The sequence below is a fragment of the Pinus tabuliformis genome, chromosome J, assembly GCF_031772625.1.
Source record: "Pinus tabuliformis cultivar Carrire ecotype Pingquan chromosome J, CPIR1, whole genome shotgun sequence".
Classification (NCBI taxonomy): domain Eukaryota; kingdom Viridiplantae; phylum Streptophyta; class Pinopsida; order Pinales; family Pinaceae; genus Pinus; species Pinus tabuliformis.
In genome coordinates this window covers 1,630,881,845-1,630,904,907 of record NC_142295.1, presented here as the reverse complement: position 1 = coordinate 1,630,904,907, position 23,063 = coordinate 1,630,881,845, and positions in this window count along the sequence as shown.

Genomic DNA, 23,063 nt, shown 5'->3' with positions numbered 1-23,063 from the left:
AAAGCCAGTACAGTTTCTACTGCATTTATGGAAACAGTTCAAAAGCTACATGGAAACCCAAAGATTATTGTAAGTGACAGAGATCCCATTTTCACTGGAAATTTTTGGACAGAATTATTCTCTTGTCTTGGTACTCAGTTAGCTCATAGCTCATCTTATCATCCTCAATCTGATGGGCAAACTGAGATAGTAAACAAATGTTTGGAAGGATATCTTCGTTGCTTTGTATCTGATAAACAGACACAATGGGTCAAATGGTTGCCTCTGGCTGAATGGTGGTATAACACTTCCTTCCATACAGCAACAAAAAAGACCCCATTTATGGCACTTTATGGGTACCAACCACCATCAATCACATCATATTTAAGAGAAAATTCTAAGGTTCAGACAGTGGAACATCACATCGAACATCAACAACAAGTCCTCCAACTCTTAAAGGATAACCTCGTGTTGGCACAAAATAGAATGAAACAACAGGCAGATCAACATCGCAGTGAAAGAAGTTTTGATGTAGGTGATTGGGTATTCCTACGGCTACAACCATATAAGCAAATGTCCCTAAAGCAAGCTAAGAAGGATAATAAATTATCACCAAAGTATTATGGTCCGTACAAGGTGTTGGAAAAGATTGGTACTATGGCATACAAATTGGAGCTTCCTGCAGCTTCTCGATTGCACCCAGTTTTCCATGTTTCATGTTTAAAGAAGGTTATAGGTGACAAGCTCCCAGTTCAAACAATATTGCCAGAACTTGACGAGGAAGGAAAAATTATATTGGAACCGGAAGCAGTCACAGAAACAAGAACTCGACAGCTACGAAATCGATCAATTTCAGAGTATCTTATCAAGTGGAAGAACTTATCCGCTGAAGATTCCACATGGGAGGATGAGAATTTTATGCAGAAGTATCCAGAATTGCTCAAGCGTTGAGGACAACACTTTTTTGAAGGAGAGGGGCATGTTGGGTCCCTATAATACTAGTGATTACCCCATTACTATTGTAGTTATACCCCTTATTTATATTGTTGTGCCCCTATTACCCCCATATTGTTATTTCTGTGCCCCATAGAATCCCTCTATTGTTATTTTTGTGGCTTTATATTATTATTGTTAGGTCGGCTGGATTATATTGTGACTCCTTAGACTCCTATATATAGAAAGGAGGTTTTGTCATTTGTATCATCGAAGATTTGTTCATTTATGTAATGTAAAGGAGGTTGCCCCCTCGAAGAGGCTGAATTCTAAGGCATTGATATTTCTTTTCTATCTTTTCTTGAGCTGGTTTCATAACATTTGGTATCAGAGCTTTGGATTCTAGGGTTTTGCTGCTCCAAACAGGTCATCGTGGCATTTTCTCTATAACTTTTTTTCTGTGACGTTTCAGAAGTCGCAAAAAAAACCCATTTGAGAAGAAATCGCGCTGAACCTTGGGTCTTAAGGCTGGAATAGTGGTATCTCTATATGATTTTGATCTGTGATATGTGGCATACGCTTGATCTATAAATCTAATAATCTGGGTCTGAATTATTGATGCATGTTTTATTTTACACATGTTATGATCTGGGTATGTCTGATGTAACAACTGCAAAGTTATAAGGAAATATTTGCAGATCTGTATGCGGGTTGGCTTTGGTGAAATCAGAGATTGATGATGCAAGTGTAGTTGATGGGTTTTTGATGTTCTTGGATCCAGTTTGAAAATTTATGAAAAGTGGTCCTTGAAAGAAAAGAAGTAGGGGGTTGTAGCTCCCTTCCAGGAGAGACTGGAAAACGAGAGAGAGTTGTAGCTCTCTGCAGGTTGCAGCCTGCGTACTGGTAAAGGACTGCACCAGTACAAAACCATTGTAAAAGGAGTTTCTAATTTGAAAGAAGATAGAGACATATTGCAGTAGGTGGTTTTCACCCACATTGGGTTTCCACCTTACATCTTGTGTTCTTTGGTGTGACTATCTGTTTTCTTTGTTCATGATCATTATTTTATGGTACTGACATGCAAAAATAATTCAAAGAATAAATAAGGAAGATTTATTAAAAGAACTTGATAATACTGATTCACCCCCCCTCTCAGTATTATTTCCAACAATTGGTATCAGAGTAGGTCCTTCAGAGAAGCTTGATCGCTTGAAGGAAGATCATTCATCATGAGCAACTACGAGAGGGAAGCATCAATCAGGCCACCAATTTTTGATGGGACAAACTTCAATTATTGGAAGGTAAGAGTTACTGCCTATCTTCAATCTCTTGGTACAGAAGTTTGGGATATCATAGATACAGGCTACACTTTTCCTTCAGCTACTCCTACAGATATGGCCGAAAAGAAGAAATATGAAACAAATGCTAAAGCAGTCAATACTCTGCTGGGATGCTTATCTCAAACAGAATTCGTGAAGGTTATGCAATATAAATCCGCAAAAGAAATATGGGACAAGATTGTCTTGAGCTACGAAGGAGATGAACAGGTAAAGCGTGCTAAACTTCAAACCCTCAAGATTTAGTATGAGAATCTCATAATGTATAATGATGAAAGTGTGGCTAACTATTTCCTTCGGTTAGATGAGATTGTTAATTGCATGAAAAACTTGGGTGAAGAAATAAAAGAGGCTATTGTGGTTGAAAAAGTTCTAAGATCATTGTCCCCCAAGTTTGAATCTAAAGTGTCTACAATAGAAGAAAAGGAAAATCTACGAATTCTTACTATGTCTCAGCTACACGGAATTCTAACTGCTTATGAAATGAGAAAGGGAGGTCCATCAGACAGAAGAGAAGCTGCTTTCAAGGCTTCAGGCAAAGGAGACTATTATGAAGCAAGTCACGTGCCAGAAGAAGAAGAAGAAGAATCAAATTTTGTCAGAAATCTTCAAAGGGGAACTGGAAGGTTCAGAGGTAAGTTACCTTTTAAATTCTTTTCTTGTGGAAGAGTAGGTCATTATGCTGCAAAATGTCCTCATAAGGATAAAGGAAAGGAACCTGCTAGATGGAACAAGAAACAGATTGCAAATAAGAAAAGCTACTACACTCATGAAGATAGTGATGGTCTATCAAATAGTGATGAAGATGAACAAGGTAATGACTATAAACTCTTAATGGCATTTGAAGATGATGATTACATGGATGCTATAGATGTGGATAGCTTTTGTGAAGAAATTTCTAGACTCAAGACATGTATAGAAGAAAAGAATAGGATCATTGATACTCTACAACTTCAAATTGATGAAAAAGAAAAATATCTTGAAAAGTTAGAAGGCGAAATTGTTGGTCTTAGAAAAGAGATTGAGAAAACAAAGGCTATTAATCTTAAGTTTGTCAAAGGATCTGAAACTCTGGATGAGATCATCAATGTACAATGCTCTCCTCTAAACAAGACAAGTTTGGGCTATAATGGAGAAACTTCTCAAGCATCCACCTCAAAGAGTTATCTTGATGCAGCAAGAAGGAATGAGCAAAAGCATAATGGAGATCACCAAGTAAAGCAGGGACCAATTACAAACAAAGACTATCAGGCAAATCAGGGGCAATCTGTCTTAAGGATGAACAAAAGCTACAACCAGCCACAGGTAAAATCCTCTCAATTTGCTTCAAGAATGAATGACAATAGAAATTACAATCGTTTGGCCGGAAGATTTGATAACCGCAGAAATTTCTTCAATGGACAATGCTTTTCTTGCCATAACTTTGGTCACAAAGCAGCTCAATGTGTTGCATATAAAACGATCATGACTAGGGAAGCTCAAAAACAAAGAAGTATGACCGGGATTACAAAAAGGACCTATAAAAACTTTTCAGTTCTTGAAAATGAAGTTGAATGTTCTATTTGCAATAACTTTGGTCATGAAGATTCTGAATGCAGGAGCAGGTTTCAGCAGACAAAGGAACAAGCCTCAAGCACCAAAACATGGAGAATAAAGGAACCACAAACAGAAAGATGTGGGATAGCATTTTATGCCGAGGGACAGGAAAATCTATGGTACATTGACAGTGGATGTTCGAAGCATATGACAGGTGATAAAGAAAAACTTGAATCATATTCTGCTCTAGAAAAAGGAAAGAAAGTTTCTTTTGGAAATGATACTCCTGCAACTATAAAAGGAAAAGGCATTGCTCAGTTAAAAGAAAAGGTCAAAGCTGGAAATGTTTTGTATGTTGATGGATTGAAACATAATCTTCTAAGTGTCAGCTAGATGTGTGATCAAAGAACCGAGGTGATATTCATATCAAATGGATGTCTTGTTCGTGATCTTGATATAGGTAAAACAGTGATCAAAGGTAAAAGAACTCCAAATAATCTATACATATTTGAAGAAGGACAACAACAATGCTATCTGAGCAAGGATGATGAGCACTGGTTATGGCACCAGAGGTTGGGGCATCTAAGCTTTTCACAAATAAGCAAAGCATGCAAATATCAGGCAGTTCGTGGTCTTCCAGATATCAAAATTCCAGACAACACCATATGCAAATCATGTCAGTTTGGAAAGCAAACCAGAACTACCTTTCCGGAAAAGGAAGGATCAGCTAGCATGCCTCTTGAGCTAGTACATACAGATACATGTGGTCCATTCAGGAAAAGGACACCTCGAGGAGAAGAATACTTGATATTATTCATTGACGATTTCTCCAGGTTTGTCTGGTTAGGACTTATGAAGCACAAAGATGAAGCATTCGAAAAATTCAAATCCTTTAAAGCCTTGGTTGAAAATGAATCAGGATACAAAATTAAGTGTCTTAGATCCGACAGAGGTGGGGAGTTTACCTCAAATGAATTTTTCAATTTCTGTGAAGAACATGGGATAAGAAGAGAATTCTCTACAGCTAGAACTCCTCAGCAAAATGGAGGGGTGGAAAGAATGAACAAAACTGTCCAACAAATGGCTCGTGCTATGCTTGATGAATCTGGAACTCCCACAACTTTCTGGGGTGAAGCAGCACATGCTATGGTTATTATTCTCAACAAAACAAATGTCCGAGTGAACAGCACTCAAACCCCTCATGAGCTCTGGTATGGTGAGACTCCTTCGGTAAAGCACTTCAAAATCTTTGGGAGCAAATGCTATATTAAAAATACTGATGAGCAACTTGGCAAACTTGAACCTAGAGCAGATGAAGGCATCCTTCTTGGTTATTCTCCACACAACAAAGCATACAAGTGCTATAATAAAAGACTTGGAAGAATTGTTGACAGCATTGATGTAGTGGTTGATGAGAAGGGATACATTCCTAGGCAAGTAAATCATGAAGATATCGAAGAAGATGAAGGCCATCCTCAAAGACAGAATGATGAAGAAGAAGAACCTCAAGAAGAACCAGAGGAGCAGATAAGGATAGAAGAGAAGACTCCATCCAGATATGTTCAGACGAATCATCCAGAATCTCAGATTTTGGGACAGAAAGAAGCAGGTGTACAAACAAGAAGAACAATTGCAGAAGCTTCAAGCTATTTGGCATTACTCTCTTCCACTGAACCACAAAATGTGAAAGAGGCATGCAAAGATGAATGTTGGGTCAAAGCAATGGATGAAGAACTTGAGCAGATCGAAAAGAACAACACTTGGGAGCTGGTTCCTAGACCAAAGGATAAGAACGTTATAGGGACAAAATGTGTCTTCAAAAATAAATTGAATGAAAATGGAGAAGTAATTAGAAACAAGGCCAGACTTGTTTGTAAAGGGTATGCGCAGCAAGAAGGAATAGATTTTGAAGAAACCTTTGCTCTTGTTGCAAGACTTGAGGCCATCCAAATGTTCCTTGCTCTCTCAAGCTTTGAAAACTTCAAAGTATTTCAAATGGATGTGAAATCAGCCTTTCTGAATGGAGACTTGGAAGAAGAAGTATACATTGAGCAGCCATATGGTTTCATTCTTGGAAATGATCCAAATCTTGTATGCAGATTGAAAAAGGCTCTCTATGGTCTCAAACAAGCTCCAAGGGCTTGGTACTATCGTTTGGACAAATATCTTCATCAATAAGGTTTTTCAAAAGGATCAGCAGACAGCAATCTTTATATAAAAGTTGAAAATGACAAACTGTTGATACTTGTTGTGTATGTAGATGACATTATCTTTGGCAGCAATGAAGAAGCTATGAGTCAAAGCTTTGCCTTGGTGATGCAGAAAGAATTCGAAATGTCCTTGCTGGGAGAACTGACATATTTTCTTGGTTTGCAAATCCAAAAAAAAGGAGGGATCTTTTTGTCTCAAACCAAGTATCTCAAGCAGATTTTGAAGAAATATGGCATGGAAGATGCAAAGCCAGTATGTACACCCATGGTCACAGGATGTAGCCTCAGTGCAAATGATGAATCAGCAGCAGTGCATCAACCAACCTACAGATCTATGATTGGAAGTCTACTTTATTTGACAGGTACCCGACCAGACATCATGCATGCAGTGGGAATAGTTGGAATATTTCAAGCAAATCCGAAGGAAACTCATCTTCAGGCAGTAAAGAGAATCTTTAAATATCTTCAAGGGACTCAAAATTATGGCTTATGGTATCCTAGAGATATAGATCTCACACTTCATGCTTATACAGATGCAGATTGGGCAGGAAGCGTGGATGACAGGAAGAGCACAAGTGGTGGTGCGTTCTTTATGGGCTCCAGATTGGTATCTTGGTTCAGCAAGAAACAGAGTTCGATTGCCTTGTCTACAGCTGAAGCAGAATATGTTGTTGCTGCATCTTGCTGCACTCAACTCCTTTGGATGATGCAGACCTTGCAGGACTTTCAAATCACTTGTACACCACCTATCCCCATCTTATGTGATAACACAAGTGCAATCAGTATTTCAAAGAACCCAGTCATGCATTCAAAGACCAAGCACATACCGATCAAGTATCATTTTCTCCAGGAGCAAGTACTTGAACAAAAGGTCAAGTTGGAGTATGTTCCTTCCAAGGAACAAGTTGCTGATATACTCACCAAACCATTGCCCAGGGAGACTTTTGAATACCTCAGGCAAAAGCTGGGGGTTGTTGATGCATCATCTTGTTGAATCTCTTCTGATAGTTGGTTGTACGCAAGGCTCATCTGGGGCATATGCGTACATGTGCTGGGTTGCGGATTGGTTGAAGATCGAATGGCACAGGTTCAGGGGGAGCATATAATGCATTGTTGGCATTATGGAGGTTGTACAGAAGGAGATCATGGATGCTGTATGCTATCTTTATGTGCAATAAAAGAACTTGAGTCTTGATTAAGGAATGAATGTCAGATGGAGTAATATTATAATGTGAGAAGGTTGGGATCAAATTATGATTAAGAAATTTTAACATGTTGATGAACCATGTGGGTGAAAAGGATTCTTAGAGAATTGGTGAGTCCATTAAATGTCACTCATGTATCTTAGTCGATGGAATTCTTTTTATATTGACATCAATGATCAATTGCTTACGGGAAGAAGCAGAAATATCATGTAATAATCAATTTAATGTAATGATTGCAATGAAACATATAGATGAAGGATTAAGAAGAAGATGCAATTCCAAATGAATGAAAAATTTGTTGCAAGTGTAAATGAAAGAAGAAGACTTCATGAATGAAGTATCCAACGAAGAATGATGAAAAAATGGATGAATCCATGAAAATAGAAGATGATAGCCAAAGAAGACTAATGAAGAGACATGAAGAAGCCGATGACATGACAAAATAAGATGATAGTTAAATAAAGAAAATGAATGATGAAGTGTAGTAGCAAAAGTAATGATAGGATGAAAGAAGATGGTGACAAATATAATGATGTAGTAACAAAAGGAATGTCATGGGAAAATGAATGATCAAGACATAAAGAAAAAAGAAAGATGGTGAACATGTGTGAATGAAGAAGAAACTAGAGAAGCAAGGTAAGAATAAGAGTATTGTATGTTCAGGAAAAGAAGTGTATCCATGAAAATTTAATCTCTAAAAAGCTTAATGTTTCCTAATGTTTTTGGATGATGGAAAGAAAATTATCTTCATCCAATGTTTGTATAAGTGATAGATAACCTAAATAAAAATTTCAATTGAATGTACAGGAGTCAATGTTAATCTAAATCTAATGAGGCAAGTCCACCCCTATTGAAAAATTTGTGGTGCTCTAAAAACCATTTTTTAGTGAAAGGTTTGTAGTAATCTAAAACCACTTGTCATGACAATGTAATGTTTTGTCGTAATATGAATCCATTTGATGGTTTGTGGTCATCCAAAACCACTAATGTTTGTTGTAAAAAAAAATCCATTTGATGTGATGTATTGTTTGTGGTAAGAAAAAGCCACTTGAGGATTGTAATAGTTAAGGGTAAGCCGATGTAAAACCTTGAGATGTGATGGTTGAGGGTAATCCATAAAATCCAATAGGTGTAATAGTTATAGGTTAGCCAAATAAAACTCAAGATGCAGTTACTGGTAATCCAAAGAAAACCCAAGATGATAGTTAGTCATGGGTAGGTAAACTGAAATTGTTTATGTTTTTGCAGGTATAAGATGAAAATTGAAGAATGTCAAGGTTGAATAATGAAAAAGACCAAATATCATAGAATACTTAAGATGAAGACAAAGAGCATAAAATATGAAGATGAATAAAGGATCACTTCAAAAATACTTGAAGAATACATATTGATATCACAAGCACTCATTAAAGCGGAATATAAAGGGATCACTCCTACATGTGATGTTTAATAAATTAATATGATGGATTTGTAATGTGTTTTAATAGTGTAGACCAATTCTAAAATTATATGGGAAATGAGGGAAGTTATGGAGATAGTTATGGATTTGGTTGAACGAAATAAATTATTATGGTCACCTATAATTGTATAATGGTTCATTTGTACTATGAATGCAATATAGGTGGAATAATATAATTTCATAAATGTTTCTTTCTTGATATTATGTCCCTTGCTTCATATCTCTTTTATGTTTTTGCGTATGTTTTTTATAGGCTATTAAAACCAACACACTCTACTTCTAATCATATAGCTTTCCTATTAAGATATGTAGCAGCAACTCTACAAAATTTGAGCCAACATATTTGCATGGATTCCTCCATAAAACACATCGGGACATTCAAAATTTAGATAGTTTGGAGTGTCTCTGATTGAACACATTGAGAAGCTTTTAGTCCAATATTAGTGAAGTCTAATTTAGAGAATTCAAATTTTGAGACATCTCATAGAAATAAACTATAATTGCAGATCTTAAAATTAATTTGAACATTGGTTAGAATGGATTTTTGGACTTTAAAGAAAGCTTCGTCTAAGTAAATGATGGCCTTGGGAAAAAACATAATCCATTTTAAAGATGCCAACTTTATAAATTGAAGCATAATCTATGCATCTTCAAAGTTGTCCCATCATATCACTCACCAACCAATAGGTCTATAGTTAATGCAATGATTTAAACCTCTAAGGTGGCTCACTAGAAAGCAAAGGCAATTTTTCAAAATTATGGATTGTTAGGTTGTATGTACATGAAAACTATGGATTTCCTCTTTTATTATTAGGATATATGTATGTATATATTAAACGTTGCTATTAAATTTTTGAACAAAGGTTCAATTGGTGGCAATCTCGAGGAGGGACACGTATCAATGACCATTTAACTTTGTAGATTTTCCGAATAAACAAAACAGGGTTTCTGATGTGAGGTTTTAATGCACTTTAATTATTTCGGCATGCCCTTTGTACTAGCCTTGGTTTTGCAAATTCAATAATTTCACACTTGCCGAGGGAAACTTGGAGTTGGTCTCCATTCTTGCATCCGCTGTTGGTTTGGTTTGGCTTTGTGTGTGCTCTGTGCCTTTGTGGTGGTTTTTTTGCTGGTTCTTGGAGGTTTTAGGTCAACTTTCAATCTGCAAGTTGTTTCATTTATTCTTTGTTACTGGGCTCATGCTTCATCTCTACTTTTCTTGTGGTGATTTTCGATGTTGGTTCTAGTGTTGATCTGGCTCTGTGTAACCATAGGTTCTTTCCTTGCTACTGCGGTGGGCAGCTCAGCAAACACTACTTCAGGTAATTTCTTGTTCCAGTTTCATTCCCGCATCTCGTTTTTGTGATTCTAACCCTCTGGCTCCTTGGTGAGTAGGTAAACTTTCCTATGGCGTTCCTGCTGAGAGAAACCCTCTGGTGAGAGACTCGGTTCTCATCCTCTGGCTCGGATTCAGGCCTTTTCCAGGTAAACCCCTGCTCCTCCCTTCTTTTATCTGCTCTCTATCACTTTGTTTTGTCTTCCCTTCCGGTTTCTTGATTACTCGTATTGTTTTTGTGGTGGTGTGCAGGTCGTGCCTGGAGAATGCTGCTCCATGGCCTCATCCTTGGGAGTCTTCACAAGCTTGGGAAAAAAAACAGGGTAGGATCCCTCCATGATTGTATTGTGGTATTTTTTCTTGCGCTATCCTTAGTTGGGCATAACGCTTGGGGTTTCGCTTTCTCTGTATGTTTGTATGATTTCGTGGGTTTCATACCCTCGCTGTTTGACTAGTCTAGGCCTGCAAATCGTTGTTTTTCACTGTTCGTGGGTTTCAGAACCCTCTACTATTTTGGTTGTATATATGTATATTGAACTGTTAAATTTGGAAATATAAAAAATGCATAGGTGTGCTTGAATACTGAATGTAAATGTACCTGGGTTTTTGTTGAGAAAGGATGTGATATCTTTGTTGGTTTTGCCTTTGTCTAGTTCTTGGTTTGAGATGCCTTCAATCACGAGATTTTTGTCGATGTCATTCGGCCTCTTAATGAAATATTTCACTATTTTGCTTTAAAACAATATCTGAAACATTAATGCATAGGAAAAGATGAAATTGTCTTTCTTTCTTTATGACAAAGGTTTTAGATTCATTTGCTTTCATGTATATTTAAGAAAATTGTAATTTCAATTTCTATGTCGTCTCTTCTCTTTGGATGGTAGCCTCTCCTTAATGAGGATTTGGTTTTTTTTTTAATGCCTTACTAGTAGTCTCTTATAGTTGAGGAACTGTTCCTTAGTTACCTTTCAGTTATCTAACAATTTCTTTAAACATACTCTTAAATAATCCTACTTTACTTGCTTGCTTAATTTATAAAGGACAATGGCTATATCAGCCTTAATTTAAGTAAAACACAAATAAAACAAAATTTGAAAGGTTTTTCTTCCTTTCCAGCAAAAATAAAAAACCATTTCCAGTTGTCGCCTTTTCAGTCGGATGCCCCTGCATCAGGATCTCGGGGTAAATTAAACTCATGGCTCTTGTCCATGAGCTCTTCAATATAGTACCCAACACTTTGAATCTGACCAACATCTAACCAAGAACTATCTTCAATAGGATGGCCCTTCCACTTGACTAAGTACCGCAAATATTCTTTTCTTTGAGTTCGTCTAGCCACCTGGGTGTCTAGGATCTATTCGATCTCTAAAGGCTTTGCTGGGGGCATTTGTTTAATCCACGAGTTGTTCACATTCTTGGTGTTTCGTGTTTGTCTTTCTGAACTGTCTTCTTCATTAGCAGTAATGTATGGGTACAGATCTCCCACATTAAAAATGGGCGAGATTCCTATACCTGGAGGTAATTGCAACTCATAAGCGTTTGCAGAAAACTTTCGAAGAACCCTGCAAGGCCCAATTTTCTTCAATTTTAACTTGTTGTATTCACCTTTAGGAATCCTCTCCCTACGTAGGTATGCTAGTACCAGGTCCCCTACATTGAATTGTCCCTCGCCTTTTCAAATCTACTTTCTGTTTGTATCTTTGGCTGCTGTCTTGTAATTTTAATTTTACCTGTTTATGAAGATCGTTGATTGCCTTTGCAAAATCTTCACCATTAGCACTCCTGCGCTCCAATTGAATCAAATCCTGCAACTCATGTACTCCACATGGGTGCATTCCGCATAGGATCTAGAAAAGACTACTGCCCGTGCTTTTGTTGGGCGAATCATTATAAGAAAATTCCACTTGTGCAAGTACACGATCCCATTATCGAGAATTTTCACCAACCAAACTCCTTAATAGATTTCCCAGACTCCGGTTCACCACTTTGATTTTCCCATCGGTCTGCGGATGATAAGTTGAGCTGAAGTTCAGTTTGGTGTCTAACCTTTTCCATAAGGTTCGCCAAAAATGACTTGTAAACTTTACATCTCGGTCCGAAATAATAAACTTCGGCAAGCCATGTAATCTGACTATCTTTGTGAAGAAGAAGTGTGCTACATGTGTGGCATCATTGGTTTTCTTGCATGGAATGAAATGTGCCATTTTGGTGAAATGATCCACCACCACCATGATGGAATCGAATCCCCGCCGTGTCTTCGGTAGACCCAACACAAAGTCTAAACTGACTAAGTCCCATGGTTTGTTCGAAATAGGTAAGGGCATATACAACCCTGTGTTTTGGCTATGTCCCTTTGCAAGCTGACACACTTTGCGTCTAGTCACAAACCTTTGTACATCTCTATGCATCTACAGCCAATAGTAAAAGTGGCTCAACTGATCCAAGGTATTGTCTATGCCAAAATGCCTGGTTAAACCTCCATTATGCTTTTCCTGGATTAAGTTCTCTCTCATAGAACATTCCAGGATACAGAACTTCCCTCCTTTGAACAAAAACCCTTCCAGCATATTATAGTCCAGCCATGAACTGTTATCCCTCAACAGTGGATTTTGGCAAGGTTCATAGGCTTCCTTAAAATCTGCATCTGTTTCATATAAGTCCTTAGGATGTTTGAATCCTAATACTTGTATCGTACTTTCCTGTAGGATCAAATTCCTCCTTCTTAATGCATTTGCCACTTTGTTGGCTTGACTGCTGATGTGCTTTAACACAAATGTAAAACTCTGCAAGTACTCCACTCACTTCAGATGTTTATGGTTCATCTTATGTTGTTGCATAATATATTGTAATGCAGAATTTTATGAAAATAAGACAAATTCATTAGCCAATAGATAATGTCTCCAATGCTTTAGCACTTGGACCACTACATAAAATTCTTTGTCATAAGACGTGTACTTCTGCCTACCTTCATTTAATTTATCACTGAAATAGGCTACTGGCTTGTCTTCTTGGCTGAGTACTGCACCAATAGCTGTCCCACTAGCATCACAGTGAACTTGAAAAAGTTTGTCAAAGTCTGGTAATCTTAAAATTGGTTTTTCAATGATCTTCCTTTTGAGCAACCGAAAACTCTTCTCAGCCGATTCTGTCCAATGAAAAGGCTGATTGTCCTTCTTAATGGTGTCCACCATGGGTGCACAAATCCCACTAAATTTTTTAATAAACTTTCGATAAAAACTCACCAATCCATGAAAACTCCGTACCTCAAACAAACTCTTGGGAGACAGCTAGCTAACTATGGATGCAACCTTTTCCGGATCCATTTTTAGTTCATTCTCGGAAGTCACAAATCCCAAATAAATTAATTCTTTCTTGAAAAAAGAACATTTCTTCAAATTTATCAGTAATCTATTTTGCTGCAATTTTTCCAATACATACCTCACATGTCAAAAATGCTCTTCCTTCGTTTTGTTGAATATAAGTATATCATCTAGATATACAATCACAAATTTACCAATGAATTCTTTTAGCATCTTGTTCATCAAACGCATGAATGTGCTGGGGGAATTTCTCAGTCCAAATGGCATAACCAACCACTCATCTAAGCCTTCATTAGTCTTGAAAGTTGTCTTCCACTCGTCACCTTCTTGAATCCTGATTTGGTGGTAGCCGCTTTTCAAGCCTATCTTTGAAAAGTATGTTGCTCCACTCAAACAATCCATCATATCATCCATTCAAGGTAAAGGAAACCTGTACCTAATAGTGATCTTGCTAATTGCCCAGGAATCAGTGCACATCTGCCACTCACCTCCTTTCTTTGGAGCTAAAACAGTCGGAACCACACAAGGGCTTACACTTTCCCGAATAAGCCCTTTATCCAACAAATCTTGCACCTGCTTCCTAATTTCCTCATTTTCCTTCGGATTCATCCGGTAAGAAGCTTTGTTTGGCAAACTGGCTCCTGGAATGAAATCAATATGGTGACTAATGCTTCGCTTTGGTGGTAATTTGTCTAGTAGATCATCTACCACAATATCACTAAATTCCTGCAGCATGTCCTGTATCTCTTTAGGTAAGTCAGTAATTTCAGTATGGATCAATACTGGTTTTGGCCTTCGCACAACTGCATATTTTACCTTATTATCCTCAATCTATCGCAGAAACTCTTTTCCACCTAACAGTAATGCTTTTGTTCCACTGGTTTCTGCAGCATCCTCTTCCTTCATGGGCACTAGCGTATGCTTTATCCCATCTTTAACAAACTTGTAACAATTTGTTTCCCCATCATGGATGACCTTCCTATCATACTGCCATGGTCTACCCAGCAAAATATGGCACACGTCCATCGGCATGATATCACAAGTCACCTTGTCCTTGTACTTGCCAATATGAAACTCTACTTCGCACTGCTCATTGACCAGTAGTTGGTGACCTTTCTGCAACCAAGACACCTTATATGGAGTTGGGTGCTTCAAATTCTTCAAACCCAATTTCCCCACCATTTCAGTAGCTACCAGATTATTAGTACTTCCATTGTCTATGATTAATTTGCAGCATTTCCCATGCGACTTGCACACGGTCTTGAACAATGCTTTCCTCTGTGTCTGATCAGCTACTTCCTTAGTTGGTTTCAATAATCCTTGTTCCACAGCAAGGCTTCCCTGGTTTCAAGCATATTTTCCACCTCCTATGGCAGTGCCTTTGCTTCATCAGGTTGAGAAACATATGCTCCCCTCTATCCAATTTTTTCATTTTCAGGACATTCAAAGGACCTGTGTCCCCACTTGTGACACTTGTAACACTGATAGGCATTTCCTCTGCCTCTGCCATTACCTCTTCCTTGGTGGTATGACTTTCCTCCTCCAGTGTTACCTTCCCTTTCAGTCTGTCCCGAAGTTTTCGAACTGCTGCCCTCTTCATTGCTGTTGGCAGTTCTACCTCTGCCAAAGGACTGTCCCCTACCTCTGCCAGAACCACGTCCTCTTCTGGCATTCTATTTCCTAGCAATCTTTTCCTCCACCTTCAAAGCACTCTGATAGGCTTCCTCTATGGTCTTAGGGGAAAGAATACTAATTTCATCTAGGATCTCCATTCGTAGACCATTTACAAACCTCGCTATTTTTTCAGGGGTATCTTCAACATAGCCAGCTCTCAGGTTTACTTTATAAAATTCTTCAATATATTCCTTTATGGTAATCATTCTTTGCCTCAAGTTTTGTACTTGTCTATAAAGGGAAATTTGGTAATCTTTAGGCATAAATTTTCTCTTCATCCTAGCAATCATCCTATCCCATTTTTTAATCAATGGTTTGTTCAATCTTCTCGTTTCTGCCTGCACACTGCTCCACTACAGTGCTGCATGTCCTTTCAACTTGGTGACAACAACCTTGATCCTCTTGTCTTCACTAATTTCTTCATATTCAAAATATTTATCTAGCTCACTTATCCAGTCCAACAATGCCTCTGTGGACAAACTTCCATCATCATTAGAAAGCTCCAGTCTTGGCTTGCTAGTAGCCAGCAAAACTGATCTCAATAGTTTAATCTATGGTCCCTCTTCATCTGACCCATCTGTCGTGGCTGCGTTTTCCTGCTCACTGTCATCCCCACCTTCCAGATCTCTACGCTTTCCTGCTTCCACTGCTACAAAACGTGCAGTTAAGGTCCTAATCTCTTCTCATAGCCCTTCATCTACTACTCTTCTTATGGCTCTACCTCGACCTCTTCTTCCTACCTCCATCTTTACTGAGAGAAAGGAACTAACTCCCTCTAATACCAAAAATTGGTGGCAATCTCGAGGAGGGACACGTATCAATGACCGTTTAACTTTGTAGATTTTCCGAATAAACAAAATAGGGTTTTCGATGTGAGGTTTTAATGCACTTTAATTATTTCAACATGCCCTTTGTACTGGCCTTGGTTTCGCAAATGTAGCCATTTCACACCTACTGAGGGAAACTAGGAGTTGGTCTCCATTCTTGCATCTGTTGTTGGTCTGGTTTGGCTCTGTGTGTGCGTTGTGACTTCGCTTGTCTCTTGTGGTTGTTTGTTTACTAGTTCTCAGAGGTTTCAGGTTGAATTTTAATGTTGTTTCATTTATTCTTTGTTACCTGACTCATGCTTCATCTCTACTCTGCTCGTGGTGATTTTCAATGCTGGTTCTAGTGTTGATTTGGCTCTGTGTAACCACAGGTTCTTTCCTTGCTACTGCGGTGGGTGGCTCAACAAACACTACTTTAGGTAATTTCTTGTTCTGGTTTCATTCCCGCATCTCGTTTTTGTGATTCTAACCCTCTGGCTCCTTGGTGAGTAGGTAAACTTTCCTATGGTGGTCTTGCTGATAGAAACCCTCTGGTGAGAGACTCGGTTCTCGTCCTCTGGCTCGGAGTCAGGCCTTTTCCAGGTAAACCCCTGCTCCTCCCTTCTTTTATCTTCTCTCTGTCACTTTTTTTTGTCTACCCTTCCATTTCTTGACTACCTGATTTGATATTCACCCTATGAGTGACATCAGTTGAAGATTTATTAAACAAAGGTATTACAGACTCATGTGCTGGTGTGTGTTTTGTGTCATTGAAGCAACGGATCGATCAGATTGCCAATACACAAACAATTAAATGAAAATACAACAGAGAAATGCAGTAAGCAACACAAAGACACAAGAAGTTAATAAGGAGTTCACCCTATTCTCCAGGGCTACATCTTCGGTCTAGCTTTCAGTGGTGGCCTTGTTTTATTGTGTCTTTAAGCAGAGAATTACAATGCAGGGACTCAATGTGAGTTCTCCTGAAGCAGATTTGCTTGGCAGGGTGGTTCTTGGATTCCCCAAGCCACTTGAGTACACAGACTTCTTCTTCCTACCAGCTCTGTGACCTTCTGGTCTACAATGGCAAGAGCCCAATGAGGTGCTCAGCCCAGACAGATCCTCTATGGGATGGCTTGAAGCTCTCAAGCTCTCTAGTGCTCAATGCTACCTCTGGTCAGCTCGGCCCTCTGTCCTCTTTCTGCTTTGCTTTACTGCCTTCTTTCTCTGTATTCCATCTATGTGTTCAGTCCTCCTCTCGGGATTCTTTGACTGACTTACTTCGACTTCATCTCTCGACTGACTGAGTGTTCCATCTCTGTTCATGGCTTTTAGCCATTCGTTCCAAGATTGTTCGGTTCCCTTTTCTGCCTCTGTCGATTCACTTTCTGTAGCTATGCTTGGAGTTCCCTGTTCGATGTCATCATCAGCGCTCAAGGAGTGGCCACATGTCCTCCTCTAAATGTTGCCAACCTGCTTCGTCAGTTCGTTTCTTCAGTTACGTCGTGGATGAAGTCTTTCCTCCACCGTGGCGGTCAAATGGATTCCAAATCCTTTACAAATCATGGTGTATTCCCTCGTCTATTCCACTTCCTCCATCGGGCATGATCTTTTCTGTCCGATCTGAGTCCCCCAGATCCAATGCCATATGCACGTTTCACGCGATTGACTTGCTCGACCGATAGCGCGTGATCAACAGTGGTTTTCTCTCCCCTTCGCTTGCCACACGTTGATCAATGAATGGAATCGCTCCGCTCTTGTCCAAAACCGCCTACCATTTGAGGGCGCCCCGATCAATACCGTAGTTTTCCAGAGCGTGGGTCCCGCCTTTTTCCTTTAGCACTTTTCGCTTTTCGCCTGCGGTTCTCCAGCTCCCAACGCAACTGAGTGCTCGGGCTTCCTCCATTTCAGTCGTGTTTGCTCAAAATCCACCTCTGTTTCCTGATCTGGGGCTCCCAGGGGCTAATTTGGCCTCCTGCGCAGTATCCATGGGCCTATGTCAGCGCGCTTTGACCGAGGTCCTCGTCTTTCCACGTTGGTTGCCATTACCACTGGTTCAAGGTGTTTTTGATCATTATTTTGGATTCTTTAGAGATTTGTCCTGACCTGATACAGTCATGGTTCTTTGACAGACTTTTATGGATCCAATTCGGATCATCGCCTTCCCACTGAAAAAGATTTTGGACCACCAAAAGTTGGTTTTTAAGCATCGACTAAGTGAGGGTATTGTTTTCTCACTTGCCCAATCTGAATCCAATTTGCACTGCTTGGCTTCAAACCTTTGAGCCCAATCCTGAGGTACCCAACATCTCCCCTGCATGTCGTCCTCACCTTCCTATCCAGCACTATGTCTTCCTGCAACTCATTAAGATATTCAGGTAGCAGGTCATCAATAGAAGGCAATTGACTTTGATCTTCAGGGTCTTCAATCATTGAAGGTTCAAACAATCTCAAGAAATCTGCATTTACGACTGAGTAGATGTGCATGTAAGCTGGTAGATCAAGGCGAAAAGCATTCTCACCAATATTCTCAAGTATCCTAAAGGGTCCATACCTGATAGGCTTTAGCTTCTTACCTTCACCTTGCATTCTGTCCTTGCTAATATACAGCCAGACTTGGTCTCCAACTTGACAACTATGCTCCATCCGATGCTTGTCATGCCTGGCCTTGTACTTGGCTTGGCTCTTTTCCAGCTGCTCCTGAATTGCTTGGTGGATCTCCTGGATCTGTTCAATGAACCTAGTTGCCTTGTCCACATCACTATGTCCTTCAAACATGGTATCTTTACCGAAGACAAAATCCAAAGGAGACCTTGGTATGAAATCAAAACAGGTCTCAAAAGGAGATCTCTGTGTAGAAGAGTGTTTGGCTCTATTGTAAGCATGCTGCACATGACACAATTGTTCATCCCAAAGCTTAGGATGTTTGCTGCAATAACCTCTCAGTAACTCGATCACTGTTGTGTTAACTATTTCTGTCTGGCCATCTGTTTGTGGATGAAAAGCTGTGCTTTTCTTCAGTTTCGTGTCCATCAGTTCCCATAGAATTGACGAAAACTTCCCCACAAATAAGGTGTCTCGATCAGATACAATGGAAGTGGGTAATCCAAAATGAACCCATACATGTTCAAAGAACAATTTTGCAGTCTGTTCAGCTGTAATCTGTTTACTACAAGGTATCAAAATACAGATTTTGCTGAACCTATCCACAACAAAATATAGATAATCATGACCTTTCCTAGATTTAGGCAGTCCTCCAACAAAATCCATGGAAACACTTTCCCAAGGGTGAGAAGGAACTAGCAATGGAGTGTACAAGCCTAGTTTCTTGTTGCTGGGCTTGCTTTTAGCACACATGGCACACCCTCTTACATATCTAGAAACTGTCTCATTAATTTTCGGCCAATAGCAGAATCTTTGCAGTTGTGCAACTGTTTTACTTACCCCAAAGTGACCTGATATCAGAGAAGTGTGTGCTTCCCTAATTATCTTTACTCTCTCAGTTTGTGGAATGCAGAGTTTCCCACAATGATATAAGAGTCAGTCCTTCACATGATAGTCCAATTCTTCTACTCTCTTGCCTTGACTCAAAGTTGCATATACATCTTTAAAGTCCATATATTGAGCATATTGTCCTATATAACTTTCATGTAGCACTGAATTATGCTTAAGTATGGTAGATGCATTTATAATGGGTCTAGATAACATGTCTACAACCTTTTTATGTATGCCCTTTTCATATCTGATGACTAAATGAAACTGTTGTAGAAGCCCCATCCATCTGTAATGTCTTGATTGCTGCAACTTAGTTTGGGAGTGTAGATATTGAAGTGGTTGATGATCAGTATGTATTACTGTCTCTTTGCCCATTAAGTAATGTTTCCACTTTTTCACACTCTGAACTAATGCATACAATTCTTTATCATATGTAGGATAGTTAACTATCGCAGGATTAAAAGTCTTAGAATGATAACATATGGGTTTACCATGTTGTGTCAACACTACTCCCATGGCATAGTCACTGGCATCAGTTTGGATCTCAAATGGTCTTTGTAGATCTGGTAGTGCTAGTACAGGTGTTGTACTAATCTTTTCTTTCAAGGTGTCAAAGGCTTTCTGATGTTTGCCTCCCCACTGAAACACCTTATTCAATCTTGTTAAAGCATGTAAGGGAGCTGCAATTGAGGAAAAGTTAGAAATGAACTTCCTCCAGTATTGTGCTGCTCCTAAGAAGCTCCTCACTTTTGTAGAAAACTTGGGTTTAGGCCAGTTCATAATGACTGCCACTTTAGAGGGATCTATTTTCAATTCAACTCCCCCTACTATATGACCCAAGTAGTTTAGAGATGTTTTTCCAAATTCACATTTTGAGGCTTTAACATAAATTTTTTCTCTTTTCAAAACATCTAATGTCTGCTTAACATGCTTTAAATGTTCTTCCCACATTTTACTAAAAATCAGAATGTCATCTGGGTACACAATAACAAAATCATCAAGAAAAGGTTTGAGTACATCATTCATTAATCTCATGAAAGTAGTAGGAGCATTAGTTAAGCCAAAAGGCATAACCAACCATTCATACAATCCTTGCTTTGTTTTTAAAGTAGTCTTGCATGCATCTTGCTCTGCAACTCTAACCTGATGGTATCCACAGTGCAAATCCAGCTTGGTGAAATAAACAACTTCCTTTAATTGATCTAAAAGATCATCTGTTGGCATTATGATGCATGTGTTGTACTTGATGGCAACCCCCCTCATAGAAGACCATCTCACTTATATACATTCATAAGAGATATCAGATGTAACATAATACATAAATGCAGGACAGCTCAAAGGAATCAAATGGCAAGTTCTTAGTAAGCTTTGCCATCAAGTCCAAAGGGGGAGATTGTTGGCATTATGGCTAAAGTGTTGTCCTTGATGGCAACCCATTCAGGTGGTAGTTCACTATTCTTCAAGTCAGCAGCAGAAGTTGATGATCAGCTCTCATTTTATTGAAAAATTATGAAGGACGCAGGAAGCCAGTTCAGAAGGTGCGTACCCGCAGGTACACCATGCAGAACCCGCGTCCAGGGACGCAAGTCAGCCGTTCAGGGGGTGCGTCCACCCAGTGCACACATTTCAAGGCAGAGAAAAGCACGTGGGGGTTTCTTGTGTGGTATCTAGCCGACGGTTTTGTGTTTCTATGGTATCGGCTCGTGGTATTGTTCCATGTTTTGAGGAGAAGCTTGCCTATATAAAGCAAAGGAGATCATTTGGATTTTGGTAAGTCTTGGGTTGAATATCTTATGAGGGCTAGATCTAGTCTAGATCTAAACAAGGCGAATCTACTGATGGACTGAGATCTCTTCGGCGCATGTTCAGATCTGTGGATCTGATTGTCTGGGTTACTTCTAAAGTCTTGAAATCATCTATGCCCGGAGGGACGCAGGTGCAGTAAGGGTTCAGGTGCGTCCGGGACGCAGGAGCGAAGAGTTTCAGGTGCGCCAGACGCAGGCGCAGAAGGGTTCAGGTGCGCCGGGACGCAGGCAGTTCAGAAGACTCAGTGCGAGGGACGCAGGCTAGCAGTTTAGCAGGGTGCGTCCAGGGACTCAGGCCAGCAGTTGAGCAGGGTGAGTCCGGGACTCAGGCTAACAGTTGAGCAGGGTGAGTCCGGACTCAGGCTAGCAGTTGAGCAGGGTGCTTCCTTCTCTTAAAATCTTTGTTTATCATTGTTGTATTCTGGGTTTGGTCCTATTATTGTTGATCTGGTTATTTCAGTTGATTGGGTGTTTCAGAAGGTTTTTTGAGCTTCAATGTTATTGTTGGGTCTAGTATGAAAATTGGATGAAATGTGGCCTTTCAGTTTATGGGTTGTGCTTCAGTGTATCCAGTATGTAAATTGATGAAACGTGGTACTTGAAGGAGAGAAGATTGTAGGCCGGCGCCTACGTACTAGTATCTAAGCTAGTACAAGAGCTAAAGGAAATCTTTGGAGCATTGTAGCAGGTAGTAGCCTGCGTACTAGTAAATGGATCGGCTAGTGCAAGAGCAAAGGGGGTTGTAACTCCCGTACTGGTATAAGGCTGCACCAGTACAAATATTGTAAAAGAATTTTTCTTATTAAGAAGAAGATTGAGATGACTTGCAGCAGGTGGTTTTCTCCCGCATTGGGTTTCCACCTTATATCATTGTGTTCATGTGTGTGCCTTATGTGTGATGATCTACTTTATGTTACTGCATCTGTTAACTGATAATATGGTTGATAATGCTCTAATGCACTCATTGAAGATCGATTAACTTAATCATAAGAAGTTGTGGTAGTAGGATATATGAATCTGATTATGGGAATGAAAAAGTCTTATTAATGTGATAAGACTGATTCACCCCCCCCCCTCTCAGTATTATTTCCAACATCATCTATGCGAGGAAGGGGATAATGATTTTTGATTGTTATCTTATTCAGTGCTCGGCAATCAATGCACATTCTCCATGATCCATCTTTCTTTCTCACCAAAAAGATTGGTGACCCACATGGTGATGTGCTAGGCCTGATGAACCCTTTCTTGAGCAACTCCTGCACATGCTTCTTGATTTCAGCATTCTCTAAAGCAGACAACCTTTTATACCTGTGGCTGCTGTAGTTGTTTCATCTCCTGAGTCTGATCCCAAATCTTTCTGAATAGCTGCAATAGTCTTCTTCTTCTTGCCCTTGGACTTCTTAGGTCTCAGCTCTAGATGCAAAATCCAACAATGCTCATCATCATGCCCATCCTTTTTACAGTGAGTGCATGAAGCTTTGTTTTCTGTGTAGTGTTAGCCTTCCTTGCTTTTCACTTCTGCTTTCTTTTCTCCTTGCTCTTGCTTATAGTGGGTTTGGATGGTTCGCCAACTTTTGGATTTCCATTCTTTCCTCTAGTTTCTAGATGAGTAGCTTCTATAGATACCTCATATATACTAGTGGGATTAAACATGAGGATGGTATCCCTCATGTAGCTGTGTAGACCACCAATGTACTTCAAAAGAGTCTCTGGTGAGTCTAATGAGATACCCAACATTAATGCTCTCTTTCTAAATTCTTGAGTACGCCCTTGCACACTTTGCCCTTTCAACTGTCGAAGAGTTTGCCAACTCATCATGGCTTGTTGCATGTAGGCCAATGGATAGAACTGCTTTTTGATTGAAGAAACGAATTCACTCCAGACAAAGATGGTCTTACCATGTATTTTCATATCAGCTTGGGTTCTACCTTCCCACCAAACCAAGGCAGTGCCTCCTAGGCGTAGGCT